Raw genomic sequence first — 19,020 nt, forward strand, 5'->3', positions numbered from 1 at the left:
CATGCTATGATAGGATTAAAGTTTGCCTCGTCGATGTATTGCTAACTGCTAGTTAGTTGGGTAGATTAACGAAAGACTCTAACTCTAAACCCGTTAGCAGTTGTTTTTCAATCGTCAGGGAAACTAACTCAGACTCCTATCTACGCCGACTACTCTCAAGGTCATCTGAAGCATCTCTACTACGCCAACGAAGCAGAAGCCCCTACCTTCAAGAGTGATTGCACCTCGGCGAGAAGACATACTAATTTGGTCCAACCTTAGAGCATAACCGCACTAACCTCGAGGATATCTTCTTGAAACCACCCCCTAACACACCGTCTAACCCGTTGGGTGAACAATAGCGTCAAGCCAAGCTACATCACATGGTTCATCCGCTCCTCATGAAGCGAAGCTCCTGAAGATACCCCAAGACTCAAGATTTGGTGCAACTTACCCGCTCACTTCTTCGCTGGTCAACCCCGACCCGCAAGCTGAAGATTGTCTTCGACGACCTCTGCTGCTGCTTCATATGGTTACCAACTAGGTGTTTCATCAACTTACTAACTCGCCGCGCGTCCTGTATGGCTCCGTTAACACCGTGAGTGCCTTTTCAAGTTGTGGTCTGCACGTCGCCCCTGAAGATTCTTCAACTGAGTACGGAAGATCGATGACTTCTTCAGAAGCCCCCGACAGGATCGCAAGGCAGACGCTCTGAGTTTTTCCGAAAGCCCGATGAAAAATCTTAAGGGTGGAAGACTTCGTCTTCCACTAAAAGTTGGAGCTAACCCTCAAATTTTAAATCTTTCTAAAATAAAGTTGGAAACGTGGGATTGCACTAACCCCTCTTGAAGCCGTGGACTACTCAACGCCCACTGAAGATGTTCAACTCAAAAGATCAATGGCTTCTCCAAAAAGCGCCCGACAAGACCCGTGGCCGAAGCTTACAATTTTTAACGCCCCCTCCCCGATGAACAATTTTAAGGGTGGAATACTTCGTCTTCCACTAAATTTAAACTAACTCTAAAAAGTTTTCAACCCTGCTAAGGCACCATTGGAGTGCACTAACTTTTCCGAAGTCGTGAATCCCGCAAGGATCATTACGAAGCTATAGATCCAACATCATGGAATAGTCAACCTCTTCATGAAGCTCGCCATCGGTAGGAATCCGTCACGTCTGCTAGAAGATGAAGCAACGATCTACTCTACAATAGCACATCTACAGAAGAATGGAGTCTAACTTTCGTTAAGCTTTACAACCCCTCCAGTTCTACGCTCAGTAATCTCGGGACGGGATTATTTTAAGGGTGGAAGATCTGTAACACCCCAAGTTTTGCAACCTTGATTAATTGTCCTTATTACAAAAATTAGGGGGAACAAAAACTTTTTCTATAGACTAATTAAGATGAATTGCCTTGATCTGATTGTTATGATGAATTGCTTTGATCTGCTGGTAGATGAATTGTCTTGTTTTGCTTGTTGAGTTTGGCCTTGAGTTACCTCAAAGAACAACACCTCTAGTGGTTAGACAAACAACTCACCTAATAAAACACATTTGTGACTTAGGAAAAATTTGTTTTCCTTTTTACTACATCAAACTCTTCTCCTCATGGCAACATGAGTGTGCTATTTTTATTTTTCTCTTGGTGGTACAAGATAGCTCAATCTTCCTTAATTCAAAATTTGGGATCATCTACCCCTAGCTACATCCCTCTCTTATACCCACTCATTCTTGTTGGTTTTGAGGCCATGTCGACCATCTGTGTTGACAGGCTTAAAATGTCCAGACTTTGGCAATTGATCTCTAAGCACTCACAACTGTTATTGTTGGCTTCAATGCATGGATCTCATCTATGCAACACCCTCTTCAACCTACACGTCTTGCATGTCTCAGTCTATCCTTGCAACTCCTATATCCAACTTGATCTCATACTTTATCCAGTGTTTCTGCACTAGATCACTTTCTTTACTTTTACCTCTTGTTTTTATTCAAGATCAATCTTCACAAAACCAAGAGTGGGAATGATGGGTACATTTTGTAGCCATCATCTACCCTTGAGAACACTTCTCCCTAAATTAGTTTTCTCTCTCAAAAAATCCTATTGATTTTCCTTCTCTAGTTTTGATCACAAAACTACTTCTAGTTTTACTAAAACTTTTCAAGATATTTCTCCCAGGAAAACAAGGAACTGAAATGGGTTTTGTTTTCTCATCCCATTTCTACCTAGTACTGATTTCTAAAACAATTATTTTCTATCTTGCCTTCTTTTTTACAAAAGGCTTGTTTATGGTACCTATACCATTTCTTGTTTGCTTTAAATTTGAGAAAACTCTACTTCACTTGGGAAAGTAAGTAGAACATTTTGAACTCCTATGTTCCAACTAGTTCTCTCAACATTTTCAAATTCCATTCCACTTGAGTTCATTCCCAATTGTCCCTAGACAATTGAGGTGTTTCAAATACTTTATATTCTCTTCCATCATCACCTTGATCTCATAAATTGATGAGTTATGTCAATATATTCATCCTTGTGAGTATATGGATACTTCACTCACCTTCTCTCTTAACCTTGCTCTATCATTGACTAAACCACCATCACCATCCCATCTACCTTGGCATGCTCATGCATTGTTGCATGCGGCCAACCCCAATCCTTCAATTTTGAATTCTATTAAAAACTTTTATTCATCAACTATACCTTGGGAACCATCTTCATCATAAGTTGGTCTCAACCAAAGTGGTGGAGATTATTCTCATGGCACATGTCACCTTCATACTCCTTTTTTATCTATATGTATCTACTCCTGTTTTTATCATTATCAAAGTCACTCATTGACATTATCTTCTCAACATCATGCCTTGAACTATTCACATGAATGTTGTGCATCTCTCTCACATTTCTCTCTTGCTCATGACAAGAAAGGAGCCGGCCATGACTTGAAATTCGGCCAGCCCCTCCTCTTCATTTCCTTATCTTGCAAGCCTTGCCTCCCAACTACCCCAACAAATAAATGGGCAGCCACCCACCTTAGCCAATCAAAATGGAGGCAGCCACCATCCTCCCTCTATATAAGAGCTTGGCTTGCCACCTCCACTCCCCTTGGCTCATTTCTTTCACACTCCACTCCCTCATACCTTCCTCACCCTTCCTCCCCACGAGCTGCTGCTCCTCCTTAGCTCCATGGCCGGCCATGGCCATGGAAAGCCACCAAGATGGAGCTCCCCTCCTCCCTTAAGCTTCCCCTCACCATGAGAGCATCTCTCTCCCTCTCTTCTCCCCTAATCTTTGATGAGTCCAGCTCACTTTCTCCTTTCTCCTCTCACTAGATTGGATCTTGATGCAGGTGCATGTTGGTCCAAGCATGGAGAAGGTTGAGCTATCCTCAGATCTGAAGTTCTTGAGCAAGGTTCGTCCAAAACCTTGCAGTAATTTCTGTATCTTGCTATTTCAGATTCTGGTACGAACTTGTAAAATCCTCCAAATCTTGTGTGCAGATCCAAATCGAGTGATTCAAAGTTCCACAGATAGGTATTGAAAAGATCTACAACTTGGCGTTGGTCTCATCCTCAAATTCGTTACGGATTTTGCATGGTAAATAAAGTTCTCCAAACATGCAGAATCACTGTTTGTTAGATTTCTTCCGTATTACAAAACCTTTTTGAGCAAACTCAACTGGGGGTGAAATCCCTCTCCAATACCTTCATTTTGGCATTGGTTTCACTTCAAATGACCTCCTAAAATAGAAATGGTTCACAGATCAAGATCTGGTCAGATCTGACTTTGTCGAATTAAACCAGGAGCTTGGAAACGAATTTTTGAATGAAACCAATTGGGTAAGGACCACCTATTCAATACCTTTCAGATGCAGCTGACCTCATATTTTTATGATTTGTGTATGATTTTTGATGAATTAAACTTGTTCTGTGTGTTCTGCAGACATGGCTGTTAGCTTTTAAATCATCAAAAATCTATTTTTGAACCTAATTGTGTGATTCCAATTCTGTAGGATTACTGAATGTTTTCTTAATCATCTCAAACAAGATTCAAACCTTTATCTGTTGTGCAACCCCATAGTTAAAGCAAATGGTGAAAACATGCAGTAAACTTGTAAATCCAATTGTGAGAGTTTCAGAAACAATTTGAACCCAAATCCAATTGTGTGTGAATCTCTGTTTAAATATCTTTCGAATGCCAGTGGCCTCATATTTTTAGGATTTTTCTACGATTTATGGCTTACAGATCTTGTTTTCTGTACAGCCAGATTCAAAGAAATTCCTAAAATTGTAGGTTTAATATTTTTGGGTGATTCCAATTGGGTTAGTCTTGTATTAGTACTGGCTATATAGGAAAAATATTATTAGTCTCTGTTAATACATATTTGTTGCTGTTAGTAATGTTTATGTGTGACATGCATTGTTGAAGCAAAACTTTTCGGTTTATTTAAAACCCTTGACCAACTCTTTTTAGTAGAGATGGGCAACCTTTGTTTTATGCTTGCAAAACAAAACCTCTGCAATTTAACTTTAGCTCTTTTGTTTTGCTTAAGTCTTCAAATGGTGGGGCATATCATTTGCTCCTATTCTTGTGTAGTGTTATGTAAGCTTCTTAAAATAGGGAGAATGATTGCCCGCTTTTCCAAAAATGTTTCAAATTATAATGTGAATGTTTTTGTTGCCAAACTAATGCACTTGTCATCTTTATGATGTTATCTACCAGGGGATATTTGGTTTATACCATGGTGATAACCGAGAGAGGCAATTGCTAAGTTGTGATGCACTCATACCTTTACTAGGTAATTAAATGGGGTTTTCTAAATTAAAACTCTTAAAAATTGTTTTGTGGTGTCTATAGGTCTTTAGTATGTTATACCTTGGCTGCATGGTTAGTTGTTGATTGTTGAATGTTGTCTTGTTGATGCAATGTGATTGATTGTGTTCCTTTTATATTTTCCGGCGATAGATGCGAACAATTCCGGAGAAGAAGAAGTGGAATCGGATGAGAAGATTATTTATATTGTTGGAATTCTTATATTGATGGAGTTGAAGAAGTACAGGGACAAATAAGCCAAGGCAAGCCATCTTTTGACCTCTGATTCGGTGTCTAGTTGGATGTCATTTGTTGATGTCCAAAGCACCTTGGTTCTATGTGTGTTGTTCTCCTTATTATTGTCATATATGTATGGTTGCTAGTGGAGTACTCCCTAGTGGTGATACTCCACTTTGTGATTATGGGATGCATGGTATCATGGCCGTGCTATTCCTCTTGGTTATCTTGTATGCTCTACTTGAGCATGTTCCATGTCAAGATAATGACTTACACTACACCCACCCCTTTTGTAGTATAGAGGTATCAATGTCACGATCTTGGTGTATTCTCAACTTGAGAGGAGTATGCCGTGTACCCATTTAAGAGTATGTTGGATAGTGATAATCCACTATCTAAGTTGTATATTTAGCACCACAAATCTGAAAGTATAATCCTCCTTGTGTGGTCATAGTACATGCTTATCTTAAGCAAGTATGATCCACTCCATTACTCCTTTTCACACCATCTATGGCGTGATGACTCTCATCTCGGCCGTAGTGCAATAGTAGTTCAACTCATGAAACTTTAGGTTGGGAACCCCTCAAGGCTTACCTTGTTGTAAATGTTTTATGAAAACCTTGGGTGAGTTGGACTTACCCAAGTGTGTGTTTATGAAAGGAAAGGATCTTGGCAAAGATGGTTGGAAAGAAAATCTTGTTTTCGAAAACTTTGGCGCCTAAGTATTCACCCGTGACAATTAACCCGCGCAACCACATTACCACAGGTGGGACGGGGCTTAGCTCATAGTTTGTTCTTCTTAACATGGGACACCGCACAACTATATAAGGGTAAGGTTACCCCTGAATCCGGATTGTCGTTGGTGGAGACAATAGTATAACGGGAGGCCCTCGGGGCTGACCCGTCCGAAAGACACTATGGGTCTCCTGGCTTGGCGGTGGAGCCACGCTCAAAGTGAGGTGAGCTGCCACGGTGCCGGGGAGGTACATACTCCATAGGGTAGGATCCCGTGCTAAGACGAATAGGCGAAAGGCTATGTCCGAGTTTTTGTCATGGCATAGTTGATATGCGGGGATGATGCCCACATGATGAACTCGCGGATCTTGTGGGGAAAGTGTGCAAACTCTGCAGAGTCAAATCTATTCGAATAGCCGTGTCCGCGGTCATGGACGGTTGGAATGGCTGTTGCTTAGCCTGATGAGTTTTGTTTTACAAAATTGTTTGACAAAGGAAAGGAAAGAACTTGTTTTGAAGTACCGGAAGGGTACGGGAAAGGATGTGTCGACCATATGGAGATGGTCGGGAAGGATAAATAAAATTGGGTTAACCCATCCTAGTGTTTTATGTTGTGGAACTCTTTTGAAGTACTTCTTCAACAAAGATATAGAGATGTCATAGGATATCTTTTAGATTATCTTCTTCAACAAAGATATAGAGATGTCATATGATCTTCTTAGTGTCCCCTTCAACTGTGATGTTGGGATGCTACATCCACAAGAGAAACTACTTCTCTTCTCCATGCTATTTCCACTGGAGAAATTAGCTCTTCCCTCTTGTCATCTTAGATTAGCATTTGTTATCTTGCACTCTTGCAAAGTACCTTCTTGATGGTTTGCGAGTACAATTCCAAATGTACTCATGGCTTTGTCCCTGGCTATTTACTTGGCCAGACTTGGAGGAACACGATGGATGAAGGAGGAGTTGGCGACGTCTATGCGAGCTAGGAACGTCTTCCCAGTCAGTTGCCTGTAGGGTTATGGCAGATGACTTGGGTACTGCTTCTTGAAGTGATGATGCTACTCTGATGTTTAGTTAGGCCCTTCGAGGCTCTTATGTAAGTATTGGTCATGTGACCATGTTGTAATTTTCTTATTCCGCTTTGTAATGGATGGTGTAATTTGATATCAGTTCGGTTATGTGTTCACGGCGCACTGATCATGGGATCGTGAACTGTATACATAACAGGGAATTTTGGACAGCTAGTCCGGGGGTCCCCACAGAGGGCCCAGAGTATATCTATCCGTCATCGGGATGGACAAATCCCACTGTTGATCCATATGCTTCAACTCATACTTTCCGGATACTTAATCCCACCTTTATAACCACCCATTTACGCAGTGGCGTTTGGTGTAATCAAAGTACCTTTCCAGCATAAGTGATTTACATGATCTCATGGTCATAAGGACTAGGTAACTATGTATCGAAAGCTTATAGCAAATAACTTAATGACGTGATCTTATGCTACGCTTAATTGGGTGTGTCCATTACATCATTCATACAATGACATAACCTTGTTATTAATAACATCCAATGTTCATGATTATGAAACTAATCATCCATTAATCAACAAGCTAGTTAAGAGGCATACTAGGGACTCTTTGTTGTCTACATATCACACATGTACTAATGTTTCGGTTAATACAATTATAGCATGACATATAAACATTTATCATAAACATAAAGATATATAATAACCACTTTTATTATTGCCTCTTGGGCATATCTCCTTCACAATGCCCCAGCAATTTTCATGAATCTCATGAATAAGATTTTCATGCCATATCTAGACAAGTTTGTCATTGTATTCATTGATGATATCTTGATCTATTCCAAAGACAAAGCCGAACATGCTGAACATCTGAGGTTAGTGTTGCAAACACTAAGAGAACATCAACTCTATGCCAAATTTAGCAAATGTGAATTTTGGCTAGATCAAGTAGAATTTCTTGGTCATGTCATTAGCAAAGATGGAATAGCTGTTAACCCAAGCAAGGTAGCAACAGTTCTAGAATGGGAAGCACCCAAGACTGTCAAGGAAATCTGAGGATTCCTAGGAATGGCAGGATATTATCGGAGATTCATTGAAGGATTCTCCAAGATAGCAGGACCAATGACGAAGCTGTTAAGAAAGAACACACCATTCGTGTGGTCAGAAGAGTGTGAGAAGAGTTTTCAAACTCTGAAAGAGAAACTCACCACGGCACCGGTGTTAGCAGTTCCTGAAGTTGGCAAGGATTACACCGTGTACTGTGACGCATCCAAGCATGGATTGGGTTGCGTACTCATGCAAGAACGGAAGGTAATATCTTATGGATCGAGGCAACTCAGACCTCATGAAGTGAACTATCCAACACATGACTTAGAATTAGCAGTAGTTGTATTTGCACTTAAAACATGGAGACATTTTCTCTATGGAGCCAAGTGTGAGCTCTACACAGATCATAAGAGTCTCAAATACTTCTTCACTCAGAAGGAACTCAATATGAGGCAGAAAAGATGGCTTGAACTGATCAAGGATTATGATTTGACCATCAATTATACTCCAGGAAAGGCCAATGTTGTAGCAGATGCCTTGAGTAGGAAGTGCACCGGAGGAGTGGAACAAGAGATATCACCAGAATTGAGGAAGGAAACAAGCCAAGCCCAAATACAACTTTGGGAGAAGGAAGCTCATGAAGGACTATCGGCTTTGCAAGTAGCCGATGAGCTAAATGTCAACCTGAAGAATGAGATAATGATGGGTCAGTTGGACGATCCATTCATCGTAGAGGAGATGAGAAGGATAGATGAGGGAAGACCATCAGAATTTCACCGAGGAGAATCAGGATCATTATGGTTTCAAAAGAGGATTTGCGTTCCGGATATTGCTGAGATCAAGGAAGTAATACTCCGGGAAGCCCACCAAACACCATACTCCATACATCCGGGAAGTACCAAGATGTACATGGATCTCAAGGAGTTATTTTGGTGGAATAATATGAAGAGAGAAATAGCACAATACGTGGCGGAATGCCATACCTGCCAAAGAGTGAAGGCTGAACACCAGAGTCCGGCAGGAAAGTTACAACCTTTACCCATTCCAGAATGGAAATGGGAGGAGATAGGAATGGATTTCATCACCGGACTACCCATGACCAATAAAAAGAAGGACATGATATGGGTAATCGTGGACCGGTTGACGAAAAGTGCACACTTCTTAGCAGTAAATCAGCAAGATAAAGGAGAGAAACTCATCGATCTTTACATCAAAGAGATCGTGAGTAAACATGGAGTGCCCAAGAAGATCGTGTCGGATCGAGGATCCGTGTTCACGTTAGCATTTTGGAAGCAACTACACGAAGCTTTAGGATCCAAGTTGGACTATAGCACCGCCTATCATCCTCAGACAGGTGGACAAACGGAAAGAACTAACCAGATTTTAGAGGATATGCTTAGGGCTTGTGCCCTAGACTTCGGAGGATCATGGGAGGAACATTTGCCACTAGCAGAGTTTTCATACAATAATAGCTATCAAAGCAGCATCAAGATGGCACCGTTCGAAGCTCTGTATGGAAGGAAGTTTAGATCACCAATATGTTGGTATGAAGCCGGAGCAAGCAAAGAGTTCAACCCAGATTATGTCAAGGAAAAGCAACAAATCATCGACATCATAAGAGATAGGTTAAAGATAGCTCAAAGTCGGCAAAAGAGTTATGCCGATCAGAAGAGAAGAACATGGGAGCCACAAGTTGGAGACATGGTATATCTCAAGGTGAGCCCGATGAAAGGACTTCAGAGATTTGGAGTAAAGGGAAAGTTAAGCCCTAGATACATCGGACCTTTCAAGATTCTGAGTCAAAACCGAGGGTTTGCCTTTGAATTGGAACTACCAGGAAGGTTATCTCAGGTTCACAATGTATTCCATGTGTCACAACTCAGAAAGTGTTTAAAGACCCCAGATGAACCTATATCACATGAAGAGCTCGAGTTGCAACCAGATTTGACTTACATCGAGAAGCCAGCGAAGATTCTCGAGGAGAACTGGAAACAACTCCAGAATAGAGCTATAAAGTACTGCAAGATACAATGGAAGCATCATCCCAAGAGGGAAGCCACCTGGGAAAAGGAGGAAGACCTGAGGAAAACATACCCCGAACTCTTCAGGTATTACAACCACAACTTCGGGACGAAGTTTTCTTTAAGGGGGAAAGGCTGTAATGTCCCAGGTTTAGAGACGATCGAGGGGTAGATTTTAGATAGGGATGTGCTTTGCATTGTAAATTACGGGGAAATTTCGCGTTTTTTAAAAAAACTGCATCGAAGGGGGACAGGTTTCTCTCTCGACACCTTACAGGGTTAGGGTTTCGAGAGTGCGATGAACTTGTTCTTACTTTACTAGATTAGGGTTTTGAGAAGAGAGAAGAGAAGATGCATCACAATCTTAAGTTGCATGATTGAATTCAAAATGGAGATTGTTTGATTGAATTCAACCCAAATTTTAATTTGAATTTCAAATTCAAACATCAAATTGATATCACATAATTCAAACTTGAGATAATGCATTACACAATTATAAGTACTCAAGAGTATGAATAATACAATACTTAAATAAAGCTCATTAAGGAAAACTTGAGCTTTATTGATAATCACACATAATACAATGTCATTTACAATATTCAGAATTGAATTATAAAATATTACAACACATTACATGAATTGAATAAAAGGAAAAAAGAAATAGGAAATTACAAGTAAATTAAATGTCCTAAACTAAATTGATGATCATCATGTAATTCTTGCTCAAGAAGATCTTGATCTTCCTCTTGATCATTTTCTTGATCCCTGCACACACACAAAACAATCATAGCATTATGCCAAGTGGCATTGCCACTTGGCAGGTTAGCAAATAAAATGTGATAGAGTGGATATGACCAAAGATCAGCCGAGCTGATCCATCCCAGAGCTCAAGTCTCATACACACACACACAAGCAGCTCACCAAGCTTGAGTGCATGCTCAACAGCAAGCCAGGGAGTGCTGCATGCATGCCACACACACATAGCCAGGGGAGAGTCACCAAAGTGACCAGTCTTGTGCTGTCGACCAAGAGAGGCATGGAGAGGGCCAGTATAAATGTTATTCACAGCAAACCTAGCCACTTCATCGACAAGAATCTCAAAAGGGTAAGAACACCAAGAACAGCAAGAACAGGAAGAACAGCCAGAGCTGTTCAACCTGTCTAAAATCCCCACAGAATTAAATCAAGCTTCACAAGCTCACCAGGAGGAGCAGGACAAGCACCAGATCATCACTGGAGTAAATCAACCCAAACCGAAGCTATCCTCTACACCAACAACCTATTTCTAGGAGCTGGAGTAAGGTATACACAAGAATCATGAGCAAGCATCTGTCTTGCTCATAATTAAGCATTCACATGCATCACAGAAGCAAAAAGGGAGTGAGTACCCTGATGTATCATCATCTGGCTACTAAGCCTTTGGGTGCAAGCAAAATTAGAGAACAGTAAGAGGGAGATTACCCAAGGGAACATTGGCATGTAAACCAGATGACATACCAGAGAAATCCAACCTGGATTAATCCCTAACTATCCATTCCAAATCATCTAGCACCTAAAGCCTAGCAAGCCATCAGACATTAGACAAGATTATGTCTATTCTTGTTATCAACAGCAAAGGACTGGAAAAACCACAAGGATTCTTCCAGTGAGATATTCCCCAAATCACAGCAAGCCAACACAGGTGGGAGCTACCCTAACAGCAAGGAATTGCTGTCAGGGCCACCTCAACCACTTTACCAAATTCCACAGATAAGCTAAGCACATATATCATTACCCAAAAAGGGGTTCAAATGGAGCTAGGGTTCCCAATATCTTATTGGCATCTCTCTAGCTCTACTAAATCATTCCATATGATCATCACTGCAAGGCAGTTCACATCAATTATCCATCCAATAAAGCAAGGTAATACAGATAAATGAATTACACAAGTAATCAATGCACCAGAACCTTGCACATGATCCAGAGGATCACTGCAAGCATCAGATGATGCTTGAGCAAGCAGTAAACCTCACTAGCACAAGTGCATGTGTCACACAGACACCAGGATGAGCACCAGCTAGGCACAGACAGAAGCACAACAATTAATCATCAAGCAACTGTTGATCATAAGATCACCAGAACTTGCTAACACTTGATACAGATGGCTATAGTCAAGCATAGCACCAGAAATGAGCCAGCTACTGAAGAATTACACCCAAGCCTTAACTGAATAAACATATACTGAAGTAATAACCATATGATTGTATCCAGAAGCACATCAAAGGCTTGATGAACCACTGGATCATGATAAACAAGTAAAGCACTTAGTACTTATCACTGAATCACACCATTAAGCCAACAACAATGCTCAGATGAGCATGCTCATGAATTTGAGCACAAGAATTAGCCACAGTAGCTCAGGCACTTGCCAATTTGCAAGAATTGCATACTGTAATTAAGCCAAGGAAGCATATATGATTACACTTGAGTGTCTGGCAAGCATAGTAACAAGAATAGAGGCACAGGGAAGAATTCTAGCAAGAAATGCAAGCTTTAACAAGCACATAACTTAGTAATTTTGCACATAACCATGCACAACAAAGCTAGCCACAATTAAGCAGGCCCTTAGGCAGAGTAGGGCAGCACAGCAACACAAACAGCACATCAGCATAAGCAGCACAGCAGCACAAGCAGCACAGCAGCAGCGCAGCAGCAGTAAGCACAGCCACAGAGCAGCATAGGCACAAGGAACAGCAAGCAGTGGCCAGAGCTAGAGGATGAAGAAGAAGAGCAGACAAGAGAAAGGGAAAGGATGGAGCACTTACCGGCGAAGCAGAGCAGCGCAGCCATGGTGGCACGACGGCACACGGCGGGCGAACGGCGGCGCCAGGCCAAGCCAAGCCAGGCCGCCATCTCGCCGCAACGCCAGCGTCACCACGGCGGCGCCACGGCACCAGGAGCATCGGCGGCGAAGAGATCGCCGTGGACCTCATGGTAGGCGAGCTGTGGCGACGGGGGCGAGTCGAGGGGTCGACAAGAACCGAATCGATGTGGACCATCGTGACCGCCGTCGAGCGACGGTTCTGTTACGACCAACCGCGCCGCCGGAGTTGGCCGAAGACGGCCGGAATATTTCGGCGAAGGCGGCGGCGACCACGGAATCGCCTGAGACGCAAGGGGATTAGGGTTTCGGTGCGGAGGAGAGAGGAGCGAGCGAGTGGGCCGACCGAGCCCACAGGGTGGCTCGGGTGCGACCTAACACGTTGGGCACCTGACAGGTGGGGCCCAAGGGCATTTTAGACATTTCACAAATTCATAAAATGCTGAAACTTTGAAAATCAATAGTAAATGTTTAATAGCTCTAAAAAAATAATTAAAAATATGAAAATTGATCAGCATAAAATTCTCTATCTAAATAAAATATCAAAGAGAATTTTTGAAGACAATTAAGAATAAGTCTCAATTTGATGATTTAAATAATCATTTAAATCACACATATTATTTTCAATAATAAAAATAAGTCCATTAATGCATTTGGACTCTAAAAACACCTTGTGTAATATCCCAGGTAATGGGGTTACAAAGATAGAGGAAACAGATGTGTGCATTGCATTCATGCATAGAAAATCTGGGGAATTTTCGCGCTTTAAAGTAAAACAGTCACAGTAACTGAAGTTTCACTTGACCTTGGTGGAATTGAAGTAGCTCATCAAGTCAAGCGCCATAAACCTCAATGTGACTTTGCTAAAACCTTGTTTTGGGCAGAGATTATTTGATCTAAGGGGTTAGATCAAATGGAACTAATACTCAACACAACAACACCTTAGTCAAGGATCAAATGCTTGATCTGATACAAGATTATAATATGGTAATCCTTAATAACATATGAACATACATTCATTTGGAAATCAAGTAACAATAAATGGAGAAACCATTCTTGACTTACCTTTTCCATGTCTTAAACTAATCCATGATCCTACCATGAACCTCATTGTATTTATTTATCTCATTCTTGGAAACATGACATGGAGATCAACTCTAAAAAAATATATATTCTACTCTATTCCAAATCTTTTAAGCATCAAACCTAGAGAGGTGAGAGTTCCATTACAATTATTAGGGAAGCAATAACAAACCTTGAGCTAAACCTTGGATATACATCCAAGTATTCAAATCATCATCTCTAGGAGGAACCCTAGGATATTATTCAAGACATTCCTAGAGAGAGAAACCATTTATGTTAAACATAGATATTAATGATCACATCAATCCCTATGGGGCCTAACCTTAAGTTAGTATTAAAGTCCTTTCCAAAATGAGAGAGACCAATCATACAAAACATAGCTTTATCTATTTAAGAATAAAGGACAACCATTGAACTAGAATATTAGGAGTACACCATAAACCCTAGAATAAACCATTCCTATATAAGAGAGCTCAAGATATGGTGTTACACTCAAGAAAGTTCAAGCCAACACCTGAATGTGAGGAAGAGAACTATCCATATACCCAGATGATACTATCAACATTATTTAAGTGGAACCCTAACAGAATATCTCAGGCATTCTCCTGGGATATAATCTATAGAGACAACCATAGCCATGTCCACCCTAGAAACTATAAGAGAGGTATTATTCTTAGTTGATCAAGACAATACTTGATCTTAGAAGTGAGAAACCTAACTCAGGAGAGATACACTTTAGGAAGCCAAACCTTGATCATTATAAATTGAGTGATGATCATAAACCCTAAGTATTTGAAATAAAGATATTACGAACAAGTAGATCATATATAATATATGATCATGCTTTGGAGATATGTGAGGATAAGTTAAACCCTACTGGTATAAGTAGACCCCATTTACACATGAAATTATAGGGAGATCACTAGTAAGAAACTCTAGACTTATATCCCAACCTTAACTTGTGAACCACTTGGTGATCACAATTAGAATCCTACCATATCTATATTTCATAAATTAATGAACCTAAGAAAACCTTAGAGTTAAACTCTATATTTTATATGGTGAGATACCAATCACCATAAAAACCAAAGTTAACTATAAAAAGAACCATAACCACTTTAGTTACTTCAACAATAGATTAAGGATAATAATAATAGAAGTCTATTAGTAAAAGATAACACCAATTCTCAGATCCTTAGTAACTAGAGGAGCACATGGAATACTAAGCAAGTAACCATCTTATCATGGTTAGGGGAGATTAACCCTAGCACATGCAATATGGTGTCATTTTATCTCTATAACCTAGAATTATAACTCAACCCTAGTTTGAGTATCACTTGGGTGATCACAAATAAAACCAGACCATAATTAAGATTCAAACCAAGTGCCATTAAGTAACTATAATTAGAACTCTAGAATTGCACTTTAATTAAATCCTATGCTTAATTATGGAGCATAAGATGAACCTAGTCTAAACCCTACAACTTAAACCTATATGGTGGTGATTAACCACCTATCATTATAGTTAAGACCAAACCATGATGAGAGTAGAATTACCCTAGGTATTTCAAGGTGTTATTGAATATAACACTAGTGCTACCTTTGAAATAGGGTTATACTAAAACTTACAAGACCTTAACAAATAGATGCTCACATAAAATGTTATGCAAGTAATCAAGTTATCAAATATGAAGTCAAGTCCTTAGAAATATTTAGCAGATGAAATCATGACATTAAATCACTTCTTATTAGGAATCCATAAGCAAATATTACTTTCAAATTATTTCTTACAAAGAAATACTAAACAAAACTCTACCTATCACTAAGTAACAAAACTATCATTTTAGAAAACAAATTGAATGTCTCCAATGATAATATTCAGATTCATGTCCATATGGAAATTTAATCCAAACATCAATACTAATTAATAAACTAATGTTATAGTATTTTACTAAAGTTGCTAATACATCACTAAATACTTTGTAGAACCCTGGACTGATATTTGTATGAATTATAGTGAGCAAGACCTGCAAATAGAAAATAATGCAAATCTGAATTTAAAACAGAAATGAAAAATAGAAAATAAAAATAGAAACAGAAAAGAGTGAAGAAAAACTTACCTGGACCTCACTCGGCCACCACAGCCCAGCAAAACGGCCCAAGAAGCAGCCCAGGCCCAGCCCAAACCAGCCCAACACCAGCCCTAATACCTCTTCGCGAGGATAAACATGAAGGAGGCGTCCTCGCCTTCGTCTTCGTCCTGGACGCGCACGAGGCCGCCACCGCGATGGCCAGAGCCACGTCCCGCGGTCGCCGCCACCGACGCTGACCGCCAGCACACGCCGAAGCCGTATAAATGGCGCAGGAGCCCTTTCATTCCCCTCTCTTCGTCCAATTTCTCCCCAATTCGAAACCCTAGCATGCTCAGACTCCGACCGCCGCCGTCGATGGAGCCCATCCCAGACCTCGCCCTGATCACCATTAGAACCGCCGTGCTCTACTTGCTACTACTGCGCAAGGAATCGAGGTGGGGCGTCCCAGAACATCGCCGTCGAGCTCGTCTTCCCCGATGCCGGGAGCGACGAATTCCGGCGATACCGTCCACCTCTGGCCTCGCCGACACGCCCGGCGTGCTCGTGGTGAGTCACTGGCTCCCTAGCACCTCATGGCATCCTTCCTAGTCCCCTGCATCGCCGTGGCGCCATACGTCTGCGAGCGCCGCCGCGGTACCTCGCCGGAGAGCTCGCTCCGATGACCAAAACGGAGCGGCGCTACCACTAGTCGCTTAGTCACGCCGCCCTCTCTCCAACGAGCCCCCGCATAGCCCCGCGGGGAACCGTAATCGCCGGCGACCATCAGGGTCTGCCGCCGGTCACCGCACCCTGGCCACCTTGGCGATTTTGACTTCGGTCAAAGCCACCGTGGCAGGTGACCTGGCCTATGGCCCACGCGTCAGTGGCCCTGGGTGAAACTCACCCGGGTGCACTCAATCGTTTTTCTGTTTTAAAATTTAAATTGAATAATTACTGCAACTTCAAATAATTATAGAAAATTCAATTTAAGTCAGAAAAATAAAAATAAGATATCAAAATTCTTATAAAGAAAAACTCTATCCAATAAAAATGTAAAATGAAATTTTTATTTTTAATAAAAATTTAATTATTTAATACTTGTTATTTAAGCCTTATTAATTAATTCTAAATTCAATTAAATTCAATAAATAAGGAAAACTTTAAAAATAAAATTGAAACCAGTAAATAAATAAAGAAAACTTTAAAACTAATTTTCTTTATTATTTTATTAAATCCTTATTAGGAGGATTTTAAACCCTAATTAGTAAATTATTTAAAAATAATAAAAAGCCAAATTGAATATTAATTTTATTTCAAAGTTATTAATAACTTCAACTTTAACATGAAGTTATTAATCATAGAATTAAATGGTAAATAGCAAACCCTAAATTCCACATGGAATGATATTATAACCCTATCATTTCATGTGACTCCTAAAACCCTAAATTAATTAGGAACCCTAGTTCCATTATTACATGTGAACCCTAATTTGCTTCTAACCTAAACCTAAGGTTAGAACTGGTGATCATGGTACTTTATTTCAAGTCATAGAGCCATCATCAGCAACTAAAAGACATACCTATGTCCACATAAAATGTAGAACCCTATCACTAGCAATTTAGTATCCCATGTGTTCATCTTCATCAGACCTAGATGATCAGATGGGGTTGACCAGATGTAAACCCTAGCTCTAAACCTCAGAGACATTATCCTTAGCTATCCTTACTTAGCATCACACCATTGTGATGAACTCCAATAGCAACCATGCTAATATTGACATCATATCCCATACACCCTAAACCCTATTAGTGTGAGATAATTATTAACATCCTATTTAGGAAACCACCATTCCTTACTTAGTGAATCCAATAACAAAACCTAGACAACCTCAACCTTAATTATAATACTTCTTATTAAATAAGAAGTATGTTCTTCAAAAGTTATTCTTTTGAAGAAAATAAGAAATCATCACCAACCCTGCCTTATAGGACATATAATCCCTAGCTAGCTATCACCAGCAAAATGAAACCACCATGATAGCAACCATGTATAATTAATTGCTTAAGATGCTTAGACCTAGCTCAACCTTACAATTACTAGTTTTTGATGAATTCCACTATGTTGTGATCCATCTCATACTTACTTCAGAAACTACTGGGAACCAGAATAAACTATGGCAACCCACAAACCCAATTGTCATACTTGTTCTTTATTAAAGAACATGTTCTTCAAAAGTTATTCTTTTGAAGAATATAACAAGTAATCATTTAACCATGCCATATAGTATTAGAATTGACAACTGCTCTTTACTTATTATACAGCTACTATTCCTGGTTGTGTATAATTGTTACGATTCATTTTGCCACCTGCTTATAATTCTAAAACAACACAACCCTGAATAAGAACCCTGTTTGTGAATCACTCTAAAAGTGCAACACACCCTGAACTAATCATTACAACTCACTGACCCTAAATCATCGGGGTTAGGTCACGCTTAGAGCGATTGCATCTCATTCTTATGCATTATTGCATCCTTGCCAATCTTTTAAACATCGTCCTTACCGGACGATGATGCTATTTCAGAATTTGGAGTTATTGCGTATCGAAGACCTTGCCTGCATAATCTTGCAGTCAAGAAAGGCAAGTTCATCACTTGCTCATGTCATTTGAGTATCTTTATCAAATTACTTGCCAAGTACTATGATTATCACTATTGCATAAAAACCAAAACCACTACTTTCATAACTATGAATATGACTATGTGGTGGGCAATGGAACCATGGATTGTGTTGATATGGTGGAGGTTCCATTGCAAGGGTTATATCCATCTAGGATTAAACAACAAATGTCGCCAGTGATTCTTGTGCCGTAATACCCGTGTTAACCATAAGATCCGGAGTGGGACGGAGTAGTCAAAAGTGTTTCCACCTCTCGTTCATCAACGGATGCGCTTACCGTAGCGATTGTGTACGGCGGAACAACCGGAGGGTGGGGATCCCATTCTAATTCCCCACGGTAAAGCATTGCTTGCCGTAGCAGTTGTGTCTTGCGGAACAACCGGAGGGTGGGGATCCCATTCTAATTCCCCACGGTAATGCGGTCTATGATGGGTTGCAGCTACCGGCGTAGGAGTGTATGGTAGAGCCCA

At 40.4% G+C, this 19,020-nt stretch overlaps 1 long non-coding RNA gene across 1 annotated transcript; it reads left to right on the top strand.

The window, feature by feature from the left end:
* The first annotated feature begins 3,102 nt into the window (after positions 1-3,102).
* Positions 3,103-5,193, top strand: LOC139829830 (uncharacterized). The gene is made up of 5 exons (XR_007855609.2): positions 3,103-3,384; positions 3,473-3,569; positions 3,735-3,811; positions 4,695-4,770; positions 4,938-5,193. It is a non-coding gene; the product is annotated as an uncharacterized lncRNA (long non-coding RNA).
* The last annotated feature ends 13,827 nt before the right edge of the window (positions 5,194-19,020 follow it).

This window comes from Lolium perenne, chromosome 6 (assembly GCF_019359855.2).
Source record: "Lolium perenne isolate Kyuss_39 chromosome 6, Kyuss_2.0, whole genome shotgun sequence".
Taxonomy (NCBI): Eukaryota; Viridiplantae; Streptophyta; class Magnoliopsida; order Poales; family Poaceae; genus Lolium; species Lolium perenne.